This window comes from Python bivittatus, unplaced genomic scaffold, assembly GCF_059951505.1.
Source record: "Python bivittatus isolate LINGU-HERP-01145 unplaced genomic scaffold, Pbiv_v1 ctg000200_np1212, whole genome shotgun sequence".
Taxonomy (NCBI): Eukaryota; Metazoa; Chordata; class Lepidosauria; order Squamata; family Pythonidae; genus Python; species Python bivittatus.
In genome coordinates, this window is record NW_028277040.1 from 1,364,041 (window position 1) to 1,377,057 (window position 13,017).

Sequence of the window (13,017 nt, forward strand, 5' to 3'; positions counted from 1 at the left end):
CTGGAAATAACAGAATTGTAAATACTATAAATTGTAGATAGTAAAATTGGTGTTCAAAAAGAAAAGAAACTGTTGCGTCTGGAGAGGTTTTCACAGTTTACTGAAAAGTCACCCTCTGGGGGAGATGGGCGACATATAAATTTGATAAATAAATAACATAAATAAAATCAGTCATATAGTAAGAACATTACATAATAATTCTTGAGTCTTTGAGGAAACCATCATGGTTAAACTATTAAAAATGATTGTTTGTAGTAGAAATATAGTCCCCTTAAGGCATTCAGTTGTTCTGATGCTCCAGGCAGGGCACCTTGACTCTGTCTTCTATAGGCCTAGTCCAGCTTCAGCCTTTTGTGTTTTCAATGTGAATGGCTGAAGGGAGAAGTCTTAAGACTTACCACTATTTTTAAAAAGCTTTGCACTTACTTGTATTATAAAAGCAAATTGCATAGTGGTACAAAATAATCAGGAAGGGTCAGAAAATGTGGATGCAGTCCGGCCACAAACATGGTTCATATTATATCAGAGGCTCAGAGAGAGCGAGACTGAGAGAGCACACGAGAGAGACTGACTTTCCAGATGCCTTTCTGGCTGGCCATGTCAATCATTTCAGCTACCTAGACTGCCTCTTGTTCCATGTCTGTCTATGATGTTTTCCAGCTTTTTTATTTTCCAAGTGTTTTAATTTCCAAGTACACATTGAAACTGGAGGCGGTTCGTGTATTTCAAAAAGGGGATTGTCCAGAATCAAGAGTGGTTTATCCAAAAGGGGAAGAGAAAATAAGGTAGAAATAAACCTTTAAATGTATACATAGTGCTTTTTGGTCAAATGTACTTACTCTTCAGTATTTACATATTTTTTAGCTGCAGTCATTACACCAAGAATGTAAATTAGTTTTTATTGTCTTTGTGCTGTGAATGGGCTGAAAATAAAAGAATAGTAACTTGATGAAAATCATCTTGTGAAGTCTTGGTTTACATGTAATTCAAATGAAAGCCTTTGCAGTTTAGTGCTTAGTCTTTTGGCCATTATACCATACTGCAGGTAGTCCTTGAGCTACAACTATTCATTCAACGACTGTTCAAAGTTACGGCAGTGCTGAACAAATGGTACTTACGCCTGGTCCCTGAAGTTATGGCCATTACAGTCCACCCATGGTCATGTGATCAAATTTTGGGTGCTTGGCAGGGGTGCTTCAACTCCCCCCACTTGCCAATCTACCCCCATCTCTGCCCTTTTGGCTACCCTGCACAGCAGCATTCCTCAGCAGTGGCAGCAGCACTGGGGCTGAAGTAGAGGCCTGGTGCCTTCAGTAGCTGGCCACCACTGCCTCTTGGCCTCAAGCGCAGGCTAGCAGGACAAGTGGAGAGTAGGCTGGCAGGGATGGCAGGCTGAGTGGAGCCCAGGGCAACAAGTCCAGCAGAGGTGGCAGAGTGCAAGGCAGCCAAAAGGGCAGATGGGGGGAGATAGGCTAGTGGGGGGAGTTGCAGAGGAGGCAGAGGAGGCAGTCCTTACCTTACCAAGGCTCAGGACTGGGAGGGACCAAGTCGGGAGTAGTTTGGACCAGGGTGGCTCCTTGGCTAATGACCAGTGGGATTTAGTTAATGACGGCAATGGGGAGTGCCAGGATTGCTGTTACTAAGCAATATGGTCATGTGATGTTGTGCTTTACAACCACATTGCTTAGTGACAGAAATTCTGGTCCCAATTGCCATTGTAATTCGAGGACTACTAGTATTGTCCAATTTAAATCTTGATATTAAAGCTTCTGATGTACAATACTGACTTGAATGAAGGGCTAAGTTACTGTCTCCAGAGATATAAAAAGAGCAGCATAATAACCAAGTTAATGATACCATGGGAGTTACCAGAAAAATGCAAAAGGATTTTCAAAACTCATAAAGCACAGTCATGTGAGAAATAGGTGTCAGTCTATGAGAGGACCCTAGCTTTGTATGGTACAACAATAGTTTGAAGGGGTCTGATAAATTGACCCCATACTATTGAGAAACCTGAATAAGGTGGAATTAGCTGCTGCTTTCAAACAGCTTCTCCCTTTTATAGAAAAACATACCTGGTGAAAACCTGGCTATATCTCTATAAGTTTACCAAGGATCATTAGCAAGGTAGGTTAAGGCCTAGATAATGTCTGATTATCTAGATCCAAAACAGCAGCGATGAAGGATTGTCCCCTTGACTGAGTAAAATATCACTCATTCTGCCCAAGAGGCTTATCCCCCACCCCTGGATTCTGTAAAATTGAAGCTAAATGCTTAAGAAGCCATAAGGAGTGCCTGGGAACATCCAAGCAGGAAGCTCTGATGTTCTTTCCCTTCTCTGTAAGGAACATTTGTTGAAATTCAAAAGCTTATTTAAGGAGAAAATGAGTAAGAAATTTAACTGGTCTGACTGTATTAGTTTTATTTGGAATTCACTGGGTGTGATTATTGCCTCCCCTTATTTTCTATATATTTTCCTTTTCCCAATAAATTCCTTTGTATATCTACATATTTGGCTTTCTTGATTTTAGAAGGGAATTTCTTATTAAAACTTTCCCCATGTGCAAGACTGAACAGCTACTCCTTGCCTCTCAAGACTGGCACAGCATTTGTTACATTCTGTATTTCTGGGCTGTGGGTGGGAAATCCCAGTTTCTGTCTTCCTAAAGCTAAGAACTCCCTCCACAGCTGGAAAGACCAGGGGGATTCAGAAGGTTCAGTCTGACTACAAGAGACTACCATACTTATTTTTTACTGGAGAACCCTTGGAAGAAGAGGTTGACCAGGGAAGTTTTAAATGATCTCTTCACCTGGTTTGTGACATAGTTGCCGTGAAATAATTATCCAGCAAAATCAACAACAGTGACAAATACAATCTGGAGTGTTTTTAAATTGCAGAATGTGAAAGGCAAGGATTAAGAAGCAAGAGGCACAGCCATTAAGCAAAGCATTCAGATGCCACCTGAAATATGTCACTACTCTGTAAAGCACCATGCATAAGATAATTAAGTATAGATAATTCTGATTACAAAGTAATCAGTTGCTTTCATACATCTCTGATGATAAAGAGGCAGAGAAAGTATACCTGTGAAGTGGTAAAATGATGCTGAATAATAATGACACACTCTGCATATAAAACCAGTTCAGTATTCCACTGAGGAGAGCCAGTTTGCTGTGGGGATCAAGGTGCTGGACTAGGAGTGGGGAGACTTGCGCTCGAGTCCTGTCTTAGGGCTGGAAGCCAACTGGGGAACTTTCTCTCAGCCCTTGGAAGAGGCAGTGGCCAGCCACTTTTGAAAATGTTGCCAAGGAAGCTGCCTGGACTTTCCCATGTAATTACAAAGAGTTGAGACTGATTTGAAAGCAAATATGTTTTCTGTTGATAGGAACATAGGTGCATTGATCTGCTTCCTTTTTGGAGGGTGAACCCAGCTAAAAGTGTTTGACTGGCATGACAATTCTAACTGAACATTCTCCCAACCCCGATCCCAGTTTTGTTGTGGCTTACACAAGGCTGGCGCTGTGTCCTGTGTTGTCTCCCACCCTAAGCACATAATTTAGAAACAGAATCACACACGGTTTAAGACCAAAACTGGATGGAAGAAAGAGGCTAAGTGTAGGGTCCAGCTCCACTCCAAGGGGGAGAACATCTAAATAGATGCAGGAATTTTATGTATGTGAAGGGAGTGGAGACACTAATGCCTATCAATGTCATACAGAACAGAGGTAGAGGCAACATTAATCATCCAAGCCTCTACGATTGCTATTTACATGTTTTAATATTTATATAAAATTTAAATATATACATTTTCTTTAATGGCTGAGTGCATGTGACAATCCCATCACTGCTGCATTTCCACTATCATAACATAGGAGAGAAAATATTTTAAGGGTTAAGAGGGTTGGTGTTTGGTTCTGAGGTATGAATTTCTCCATGTTGCTGTTTTGCAGCAAGAAAGGCTGCAGACTTAGAGCTGTGTGAATTTTTGATTTGAAGATTTTACTCAAAGCCAGTTTGATCTGTCTCCCTCTGAATGCAAACGCCAACCTGGATATCAAATGAGTTTAATTCTTTAGATGGTATCAGATACCTTTGAGTTGTTCTGAAGAACTTGTTTGCATATATGCACACAATTTTCTCAAATCAAAATTTTAAATTGCATCAATTTGATTTTATGATTTGAATGAAAGCAGTTCCTCAAATCAAATTGTGTATTTAAAATTGATTTCAGGTGTGAATTAGATCTTGGTTGATTTGTATACCAGTAACTGATGAAATGATGAGCCAGTTTGTTGTGGTGGTTAAGGCAGCAGGCTAGCAACCGGGAGACCATGAGTTCTAGTCCCGCCTCAGGCACGAAGCCAGCTGGGTGACCCTGGGCCAGTCCCTCTCTCTCAGCCCTGGGAAGCAGGCAAGGGCAAGCCACTTCTGAAAAACCTTGCCAAGAAAACTGCAGGGACTTGTCCAGGTAGTCACCAGGAGTCAACGCTGACTCGAAAGCACAAAACAAACAAAAGCCCTCCAACATTTCCTGAATGGAGCATTAAAGCTCTAGAAAACTGGGCACCAAGAAGTGAAATTATAAATCAGTAAGAAGGAGTAACATGGAAATAAGCCCAGTGCTTATGCCAACTCAATCCTGTTTTATCTTTGGTTTCTACCAGAAGGCATTCTATCAACTCTGTAATGTCATTACTAGAAACTACATGACCTGAAAGAGAAAGCAGAAATGCAGGCTCCGAGTGTTGAGATTTATTCCCCAACTTATCTTCCCTTGTCTTCCAGTTGCTTTTTCAGCCCAGGATTCTATAGACTTCAACATTCTATGACCTATATTTAGATTTAAGCTGAACTACAGTTATTATGGATGGCAGCTACTTTAACTTTGGTGTGAGTATTGCAACCCATGTATTGAAGCAGTAAATGGTGTCCTTATGCTGAAGGTGGAGGCAATATATATACAGACGTCTCTCTCTGTGTTGAGAAAAATCTCCACATGCAAGTGTTGCTGCCATGCATGCCACTCCGATCAAACACACCTGAAATTCTGCTGAAGGCAATAGATGATTTTTATTGTCTTTAACCCTTGTCTCTTTGCTAAACTTATTGGTGAAATTTCTGGTTTTGGAAGAGGGTTTCAAACGAGCTGTCTTCACAGTTGGATCAGGCATGGATTAAAAAATCCAAAGAGGGAATCCTACAGCTTCATCTTACTAAAGGTTCTGTTTAGCTACCATAGATTACCTCAAGATTTGTGGTAACGATCTATCCTTTTCTGAAGCAGCTATTATGAAGAGGGCAGATAGTATGTTTGGAACCATCTTGTACTCTCACTTTGAAAAAAAAAAATTACTGACTTATAGTTTTGCTGGGGCACACAATTATGTGGAGCCTTCTGCCCTATTTGGATTTACTTCCCATCAAGGAAAAATAAATATTACAAGCCAGGACAGGTTTAACAATTCAGTACATTCCACTAAAAGCAAAGGACAGCCCCTACTCTTGGCTGGACATTTGATTTATGCCTGCTGTTTCTCAAAGTAACTGAAGGTCAAACTACACTTAACACCAAGTCAGGAGATTTAAAAAAAACAACGCTATGCACAGTGTCCCCCACCCCCACCCCCACCCCACCCCCTTTTCACTGGCATCACAGGTTTCAAAGACACAGGAGCATAGATGCACTGAGGGTTGTTTTAAAAGCAACATTTCCTTGGCTGGTATGGGGGGTGGGGGTGGTCTTTCCCTCCCTCCTGAAGTTCTGATCAACTGGGCAGCAGCACAAGTCAGCTGTTACGCACTGCTGCTCTGGCTGGCTGGCTGGCTGGGAATCCACAGCATTCCAGGATCCTGGTCAGAGAAAGCTGGAATTTGGGCGGGTGGCCCCCACTCCAGAAGGCTCCTGTTAGGAGACCTCAGGATGACTGGATGGAAAAGACCCACGCAGGACCTATCTGAAGAGGTAGCACTGTAATGCTGAAAGGCGGCAAGCTCTCTTTGGGGCTCATTATATATGGCCTCCAGACATGATTTGTTTTGCTGTGCTTTTTAACTGGCCGCGACCCTTCTGCTGAACGCCTGATTACAGTGCTCCTTTTCGGAGGAACACTGGAGAAGCATATAGACAGACAGTCGACTATAATAATGACAGCCGCTAAATAAATAATTTACTTTTAATATAGGTATTATTATCGTTGGTTGTCTGACACGCCCTTCTTCTTGAATATGCATTGCTTTTATCAACCATGACAGAAATACAGCAAGTCAGTAATTTCAGATACTCTTGCATAGGCCCTGTGTCACTACAGTTTTGCTGAGAGGGAGATAATAAATCATGTGCTTCCATTTGACATGTTCGGTTTCTCTTGTCTGGCTTCAGAGGCTGGGTGCTGTACAGCAAGCCAGCTGGGTTTGCGGAGAAGAAGGCACATTACTGAAAATGCTTTGGTCTGTCCAGATATTCAAGCTATATATATGGAATTCTAGAAAGTACAGAGCCCATAATTTTTTTTTTTCAGAAAACCCCCACTAGTCCGATTGTTACATAGGATGCTATTACTCATTGCTTTTAGGAAGAGGAAAAAGGTTCTTTTGAAAACTGACCCTCGGGCTGTGTGTGTGTATGTGTGTGTTAGTCATCTGTTTTTGTAAATTATGAGCAGCTCACCATGACTGGTGACAGGTATCTCTGGGGAGCCTCAGTGCCAAGCAGTTTTAGGATGCTCACTTAACCCTGAGCTGATCACTTTCTAAGAGGAAAGCAAATTGAGAAACCCTGTGTACGTCTACCCATTTGGGAGTTAAAAGAGTTAAACTCTTTTTTTAAAAAGATTTAAACAAAATTTTTTCCCATTTTTTCTCTTAAGGCATATTAAGTAGGTTTAGGTTTAGGATTTGGAGACAAAACAGCCTGTTTTCTGCTATTTGACTCAAATATTTTAGCAGCTTGCCCTGTTTACTGTACTTGCAAAGAAAATGAGTACAAATTAATCTATGTAATTGCTGGCCTATGTCATCAAGACTGCAAGGCCAGTGGTGAGAGGAGTTGGAAATTGCTTTCAGCCTACCTTTCTCACCTCTATCAAGATAATTATAAAATTTTATTTCCTTCTTTCAGGATATTACCTACAATGTGTCATTTGCAAATTTAATCAGCATTCTCTTTATTCCACCCATGCCATTACTAAAAATGTTCTAGAGTGCTGGGCCCAACAGCAAACCACACGCCTTCCCAATTCAATACGTCCCTGAGGTTTGAAGAGAACTCGTTTACTATGATTTTTGAGACAGCTGTTTATCCACTTAATCACCAAGCCATCCAGCCCATACTTGATAATCCAAATGTTATGGGGAATTTTGTCATCTGATTTGCTGAAATAAAGATATCTTATGTCTACAGTATTCCACCAATCTACTTCAGATGTTACCTGATCTATAAATGAGACGCAATTAGCCTGGCAAGATTTGTTCTTGACAATTCTATACTAACTTCTCCTAATAAGTTTAGAGGGTGCTTACATGTTGCTGACTTTAAGATCTGCTTTAGACTCTTCCAAGGCATCAGTGCAAACTAGTCAATCTCCAATCTCTTTTCTCCCCTGTTTGAAAATAGGGACAAGGTTAGCCTTCAACTGCTTTTTCCGTTCTCCAGGATTTCTCAAAAGAGAATGGAGAGAGGGTCAGCCAAGATATCAAGTGCAATACACCTGACTGTAGAGTTCTGAACTTAAAATATGCTGCAGACTTAAAAAGGCCAATTACCAATGATACATTTTAGCCTTGAAAATAGAATTGATTGTGTTGATTATGAAAGCCAGCTGGGTGACTTTGGGCCAGTCGTTCTTTCTCAGCCCAACCCACAAGGGCTGTTGTGGGGAAAATAGGAGGAGGAAGGAGTATTAGGTATGTTTGCTGCCTTGAGTTACTTATAAAGTAATAAAGGCGGGATAAAAAATCATATGTGTGTGTGTGTGTGTATGTGTATATATATATATGCCAAACTTTTGCTACTGTATATGTTACCTGCTGCTTACCGTCTGAAAATGCCTGGGAAAATACACACTTACATGAAAAGCATTATACTTATAGCACAAACATTGTTAATATAATTGACTGAAACCTTTTAATGGAGACTTAGCAAGGGAGCAGATGTTTGATATTTCCAAAACAAATGTTCTCATAATTAATTGGTCATTAGTGCTTGACAAGGTTATTAAGACAGCTATTAGCTAGAAGATGGGAGAGTTTGTTGCAACAGTCGAAACTAGACTTTATTATACTCATCTGGAAACAACAACTCTACATACAAAACACCTTCATAAACCATGCTGATGTTTCCTTTGTCATACTATAAGTACATCGCAGGCATTTTCAGTATTGAAAGCTAATCCATACTTTTCCATGCCATATCAAAACTTATGAAGCACATTTTGTAAATTTATTTTAGAATTTGACTCAAATTATTTACTTATGTAGCTTCTACTGGCTATTTTTCTATTTCATCTAAGAGTAATAAATATGAGTTGTTTATGTACTGTCTGAAGATGAGTAAAAGATATTTCAGCAGGTAGGCAGTGGGGATATAAATTATGTAAAAGATACTAAACCACATAGCAATGGGAAAGTAGTAACCAGTATCATCTAATGTGTCCTTGAAAGCCTGTGCTACATGCAGATAGCTAGCAACAAAAGAAATACGCAGCTTATAATTGAATTTGGAAAAAAAATCTGGGTCTTGTTATTTTTCTTTCTGCTGTTGAAGTTAAGATGAAGATTTTTTTTTTTTTAAAGACCAGGGATTTGGGTGTAAACATACCAGTCAGAATGTGTCTATCATTCTTAGCTGCACTTGAAAATAAGCTGCATTCCTGTGTTAAATTCTTTCTCAAGTAGGCCGCCATGCATCAGATCCTGTTTCATACTGCAAATTCATATTTAGGTAACTTTATGGCAGAACATTCAGTTGAGATTTCTCAATCTGAGCACTGAACTCCTTGTCTTATGTAGGCTGCCTATACCTGGTGACAGGAACCATTTTTCTGATAAGCCTCACCACAACAGCTCTGGTTTGAGTATAGAACTAATATTTCCCTTTCTAACTTGGTCAGTAAGTGGACATGAATGAGAAAGAATGCTAATCAGCCATCTGAATACAGTAACTTATTTTCCACCATTATTATCACCAATGGAGTCATGTTGTGGCTATTGACACAAATCACAAAATCATTCTAATTAGTTTCCTTCCCCAGAAATCTAGAAGAAGTGACAACTTTTATTTCATTATTGACAACTTAAAACTTTGGGAGTGGAAAAAAACCTTGCTGCTAAAATAGAGTCCTGTTTTAAAACAAAAGCTGAGATCAGACAACCCTATTCATCGTGGCAACTAATTTTGGAAAAATGCTTATTCTGTCAGGAAAAGCAGTGGTGCTTCCCCACTTATGGGAGGTGTAGGGGGTTTGGGGGCATGTAAGTGCTGTTTTTCTGTAGCAAGTCCTGGCCCTCTGGAGTAGCTTCCCACTGGAAGTTATATTAGTCCAAATTTGGATGTCTTCCAAAAGCAGTTGGAGCTATTCCTGAGAGCGTTGGAGACTTGATGCCCCTTTATGGTTTGTTGGTTCAGTTTTCTCACCTGTTATTGGAGAAATGAAGCTGAATGGGGGAGAACACATTAGTAAGACAACTCCCTGAGAGCATCACGCTACGCCCATGGGTACTAGTGTTCTAGCAGATACTGCCATGAGGGTTTACTAGACTCTCCAACCTACCAAACTTTGCTTTCTTTAAGATGCTTGAAAAATAACTAAATGGCCCTATGTCATACCGCAGAATCAAGGACCAACCTGTAGCATCACCTTTATTTGCAGATGCTTCTGGGCCCCAGAAATGTAGGAATAAAGTTGGATACTAAAGAGCATGGTCTGTGTGAGTATATGGTGAGACTCCACCTCTCCATTCTACCCACTGTTAATGACTCTTTTCTGCCTACAGTAGCCCCATCCACTGTGAGGCTCTTTCGTGAAGACACTCCAACAAGCTGTCCAAATTCCAAAGGTGCCAATTGCTTATGTTCTGCCTCAGTGAATTCCAGTAGCTCTCAAGACTCTTTTTCTTTCCTGTTGAACACAGTTCTTTGAATTCCTACCAAACTCTGCTCAGCTAAAGTGCTACTTAATTTTCCTTAGGTAAGTAACTATGGATAAATTGAGCATGGACTGGACTGATTCTTCAGTTGGTTCCACGTATTTGTAGAAAAATATTTGCTTGCTCCGTAGATAGGACTATTTCTACTTCTAATACTACTTCTTATCCGTAGATAAGAATACTATTGCAGTATTCTTATACTATATTGCAGAATCTTGCTCTGAGTTGCCAGAACTACAAAATGTAAGAAGGAATTGTAGGCTCATAGATGCCACTCTGGTGTGATTTAAAATTAATCATGTCATGCTAAAAAGATGTCTTTGAAACATATAAAAGTTGTCCCTTTTTTACTCATTTTGTTATTGTCTAGAAATACTTCAGACTCAATTATTGTTTTATGACTAGGTGTCTTGGAGCTAACCCATCATGAAATTTCCCTTGGCCTGACATACAGTCCCCACTCCCTCTGCCCCCCCCCAACCAGAAGGGCCACAGGGTGCAGAGGTTGATCTATCTGTGAACAACCCAGGAAGGCAGCACTAAGCAGCACTCAACCTTGTCATGATGTGAGCGATAACGTCATGTAAGACTATAAGATATTTTTCTTTGGTTTAGTGTGTTTTATAAGCTACTTTATAAGTAGACTCTTGTCCATGATTGGAATATTTTTCTGAAATATTCTTAATAGCCATGCAAAGTCAGAGACTATCATATGTGGCAAGACATTTATTTTGAAATGTTATTTTAGTGGATAAATAACTCCACTAATCATCAACCCAGTTCATTTCTCCCAGATGAAGAATGTCAATCTCCACTATAGGCAATGATCTTGAAACAAACAAACAAACAAACAAACAAAAACTTAGCCGAAACTTTTAAAAATTCTTCTAAGACTCTAACTCAGCAACTAGAGTCACAAAACTTGATTATTTTTTGTCCATTATCCCTGTTTTATATGTCAGTAGCAGCAGTGTTGTTTTGTGGCAGTACAGTACTTTCAAGTATAATCATGGAGGTTGAGTGTTATTTAAAGTAGGGACTTTCTGATCAATCTCTAGCTTCTTAATCATTTACCTAATAATCATTTGTTAATTCAGCCTAATCCATGTACAAGTTCTTTGTGAGGAAGTGTCAGCCTTACAAGGTAGACCAGACAGGAAACATGACCAGATGAGCTAATTACACTTTATTGTAAGGTTACATTGACAAAAATGTAAATGTAAACCTAAAAATTGCAAGTCTGAAGGTACGTCTCTCCCCCCACATCACCTTTTCAGCCCCAAAACTAGGGAGGGTCTCTTCTGAGCCTCTTGTCCTGCCCACATTCCTGCTGCAAGTTGCCTTTGATCTGACTGTTCCCTTGGCTGTGTCCCATTGTCCTGTCTCTCAAGGCCTTTCCCACATACCATCACAGCAAGGGTTCTTTGTATAGGTCTGGCAATTTGTGCTGTAGTATGTCACATTGCAAAATGAAGTGGATTTATTATTAAGCAACGGTGATTACTGATCCCACTTGAAGAACTGTTTCATGTGAACAAATTGTTAGGTGGAAAAAAAGAGCATCCAGCCGTGCTTTTATGGAGCTACTGTTCTGCAAATAGCACACGTGAATTCACACATTCAAACTTTCATGACAAGGTCTTCATAGCAATGTTTGCAACAATTCAACCGATAGTTTTAATACTTCTCTGGTTGACATATGTTATGGCTAACCAAGAATTGATATTCGTCCAAACTCTCACAGAAGTCTACCTGCTAGACTGGAGTGGGTTTCAAACATTATGTGGCATCTAGGCAGAGGTCATTAATGGCTCACATAATCTATGGCAATGGGAAGGGGTGAACCACTTCCACTAGAACAAACCATCAGAGCAGACAGGAAACCTGAAGAAGATATTTGAAATATCCTAAAGCAGATACTTTTTCCATACACATAAGTATTCCTGATTATTCCATATTATGACTTGTGTGGAGAAAGAAAAGGTACGGTTCGTTCTAAGTTTCATTTACTGTAATGAAATATGCTTAACTGTTCTACTGAAATTTTATTGCATTAAATTATTTTTCATCAACTCCCTGAAGTCTTTTCTAGATTTCATATGGGAATAATCCACAGTTTGTAACACATAGTGCTTTGGAAGCCTCTGCCACATTTCTCAATGCCCAGCTAAAGACACCACGTTAGTACCAGCTGCAGCAACCTGGAGCAAGCTTGCTTAAGAAATGGGTAAGACAAAACCGTCCCTTCCCCATGATCCTCTTGACAAGGAGCAGCAGGGGAACACAGCAACCTGAAATAAGATTGTGCATGGGATTATAGATTTCTTAGAACCCTTCTAGCCTCTTAATTACTCTTAGCTGGATTGTGCCCACAATGTGGAAACTTATTTTTCTGCAGTGACTCTTACGACCAAAATAGCACTCTTCCACTCATTATCCCGATTGAAGGAGCAGGGAGCTACTATAACAAAAGACCTTTAACATAACATATAATTGATAGCAAATACCCAGTGTCATTAAATCTAAAAGATTTCTTTAGATAGATATCAAGGTCAGAAATGTTAGGGCCATGTTGGCAGCATCACTAAGAATTCACTAAGACTTTGGGATGGAAATCTGGGAAAACTGTGATTAAAGAACCCTTGAATGAGAATCATGGTTAGGCAAAAATGGGCCCATACTTGAACTAAATAGAATTATTGGGCCCACTTGGGACACAGAGTCCAATCTTCAATTTTGGGCAGGAATCCATATGAAAGCATGCATGACAGATGGCTGCCCATTTTGTTTGAACACTCCAATGAAGGGGAATTTGTTTTGCTATAAATTAATCCCTTATTGCTGCTCTGGCATAACAGAGAATAGTTTCTCTT

The 13,017-nt window shown here is 39.9% G+C and overlaps 1 protein-coding gene and 1 long non-coding RNA gene across 5 annotated transcripts in view; one reads left to right on the top strand and one right to left on the bottom strand.

Annotated features, from left to right (window-relative positions):
- Window positions 1-13,017, bottom strand: part of VWC2L (von Willebrand factor C domain containing 2 like) — an 87,205-nt gene that overhangs the window by 72,882 nt on the left and 1,306 nt on the right. The gene's annotated exons all lie outside the window — the stretch shown is intronic.
- Window positions 1-13,017, top strand: part of LOC148216522 (uncharacterized) — a 128,035-nt gene that overhangs the window by 65,116 nt on the left and 49,902 nt on the right. For 2 of the 4 annotated variants that reach the window (XR_015795171.1, XR_015795172.1), the window contains exon 3: window positions 9,992-10,185. The exons of the other annotated variants lie outside the window; for them this stretch is intronic. This is a non-coding gene — a long non-coding RNA (uncharacterized LOC148216522). The remainder of the gene's footprint in view (window positions 1-9,991; window positions 10,186-13,017) is intronic. 4 annotated transcript variants of the gene reach the window in all.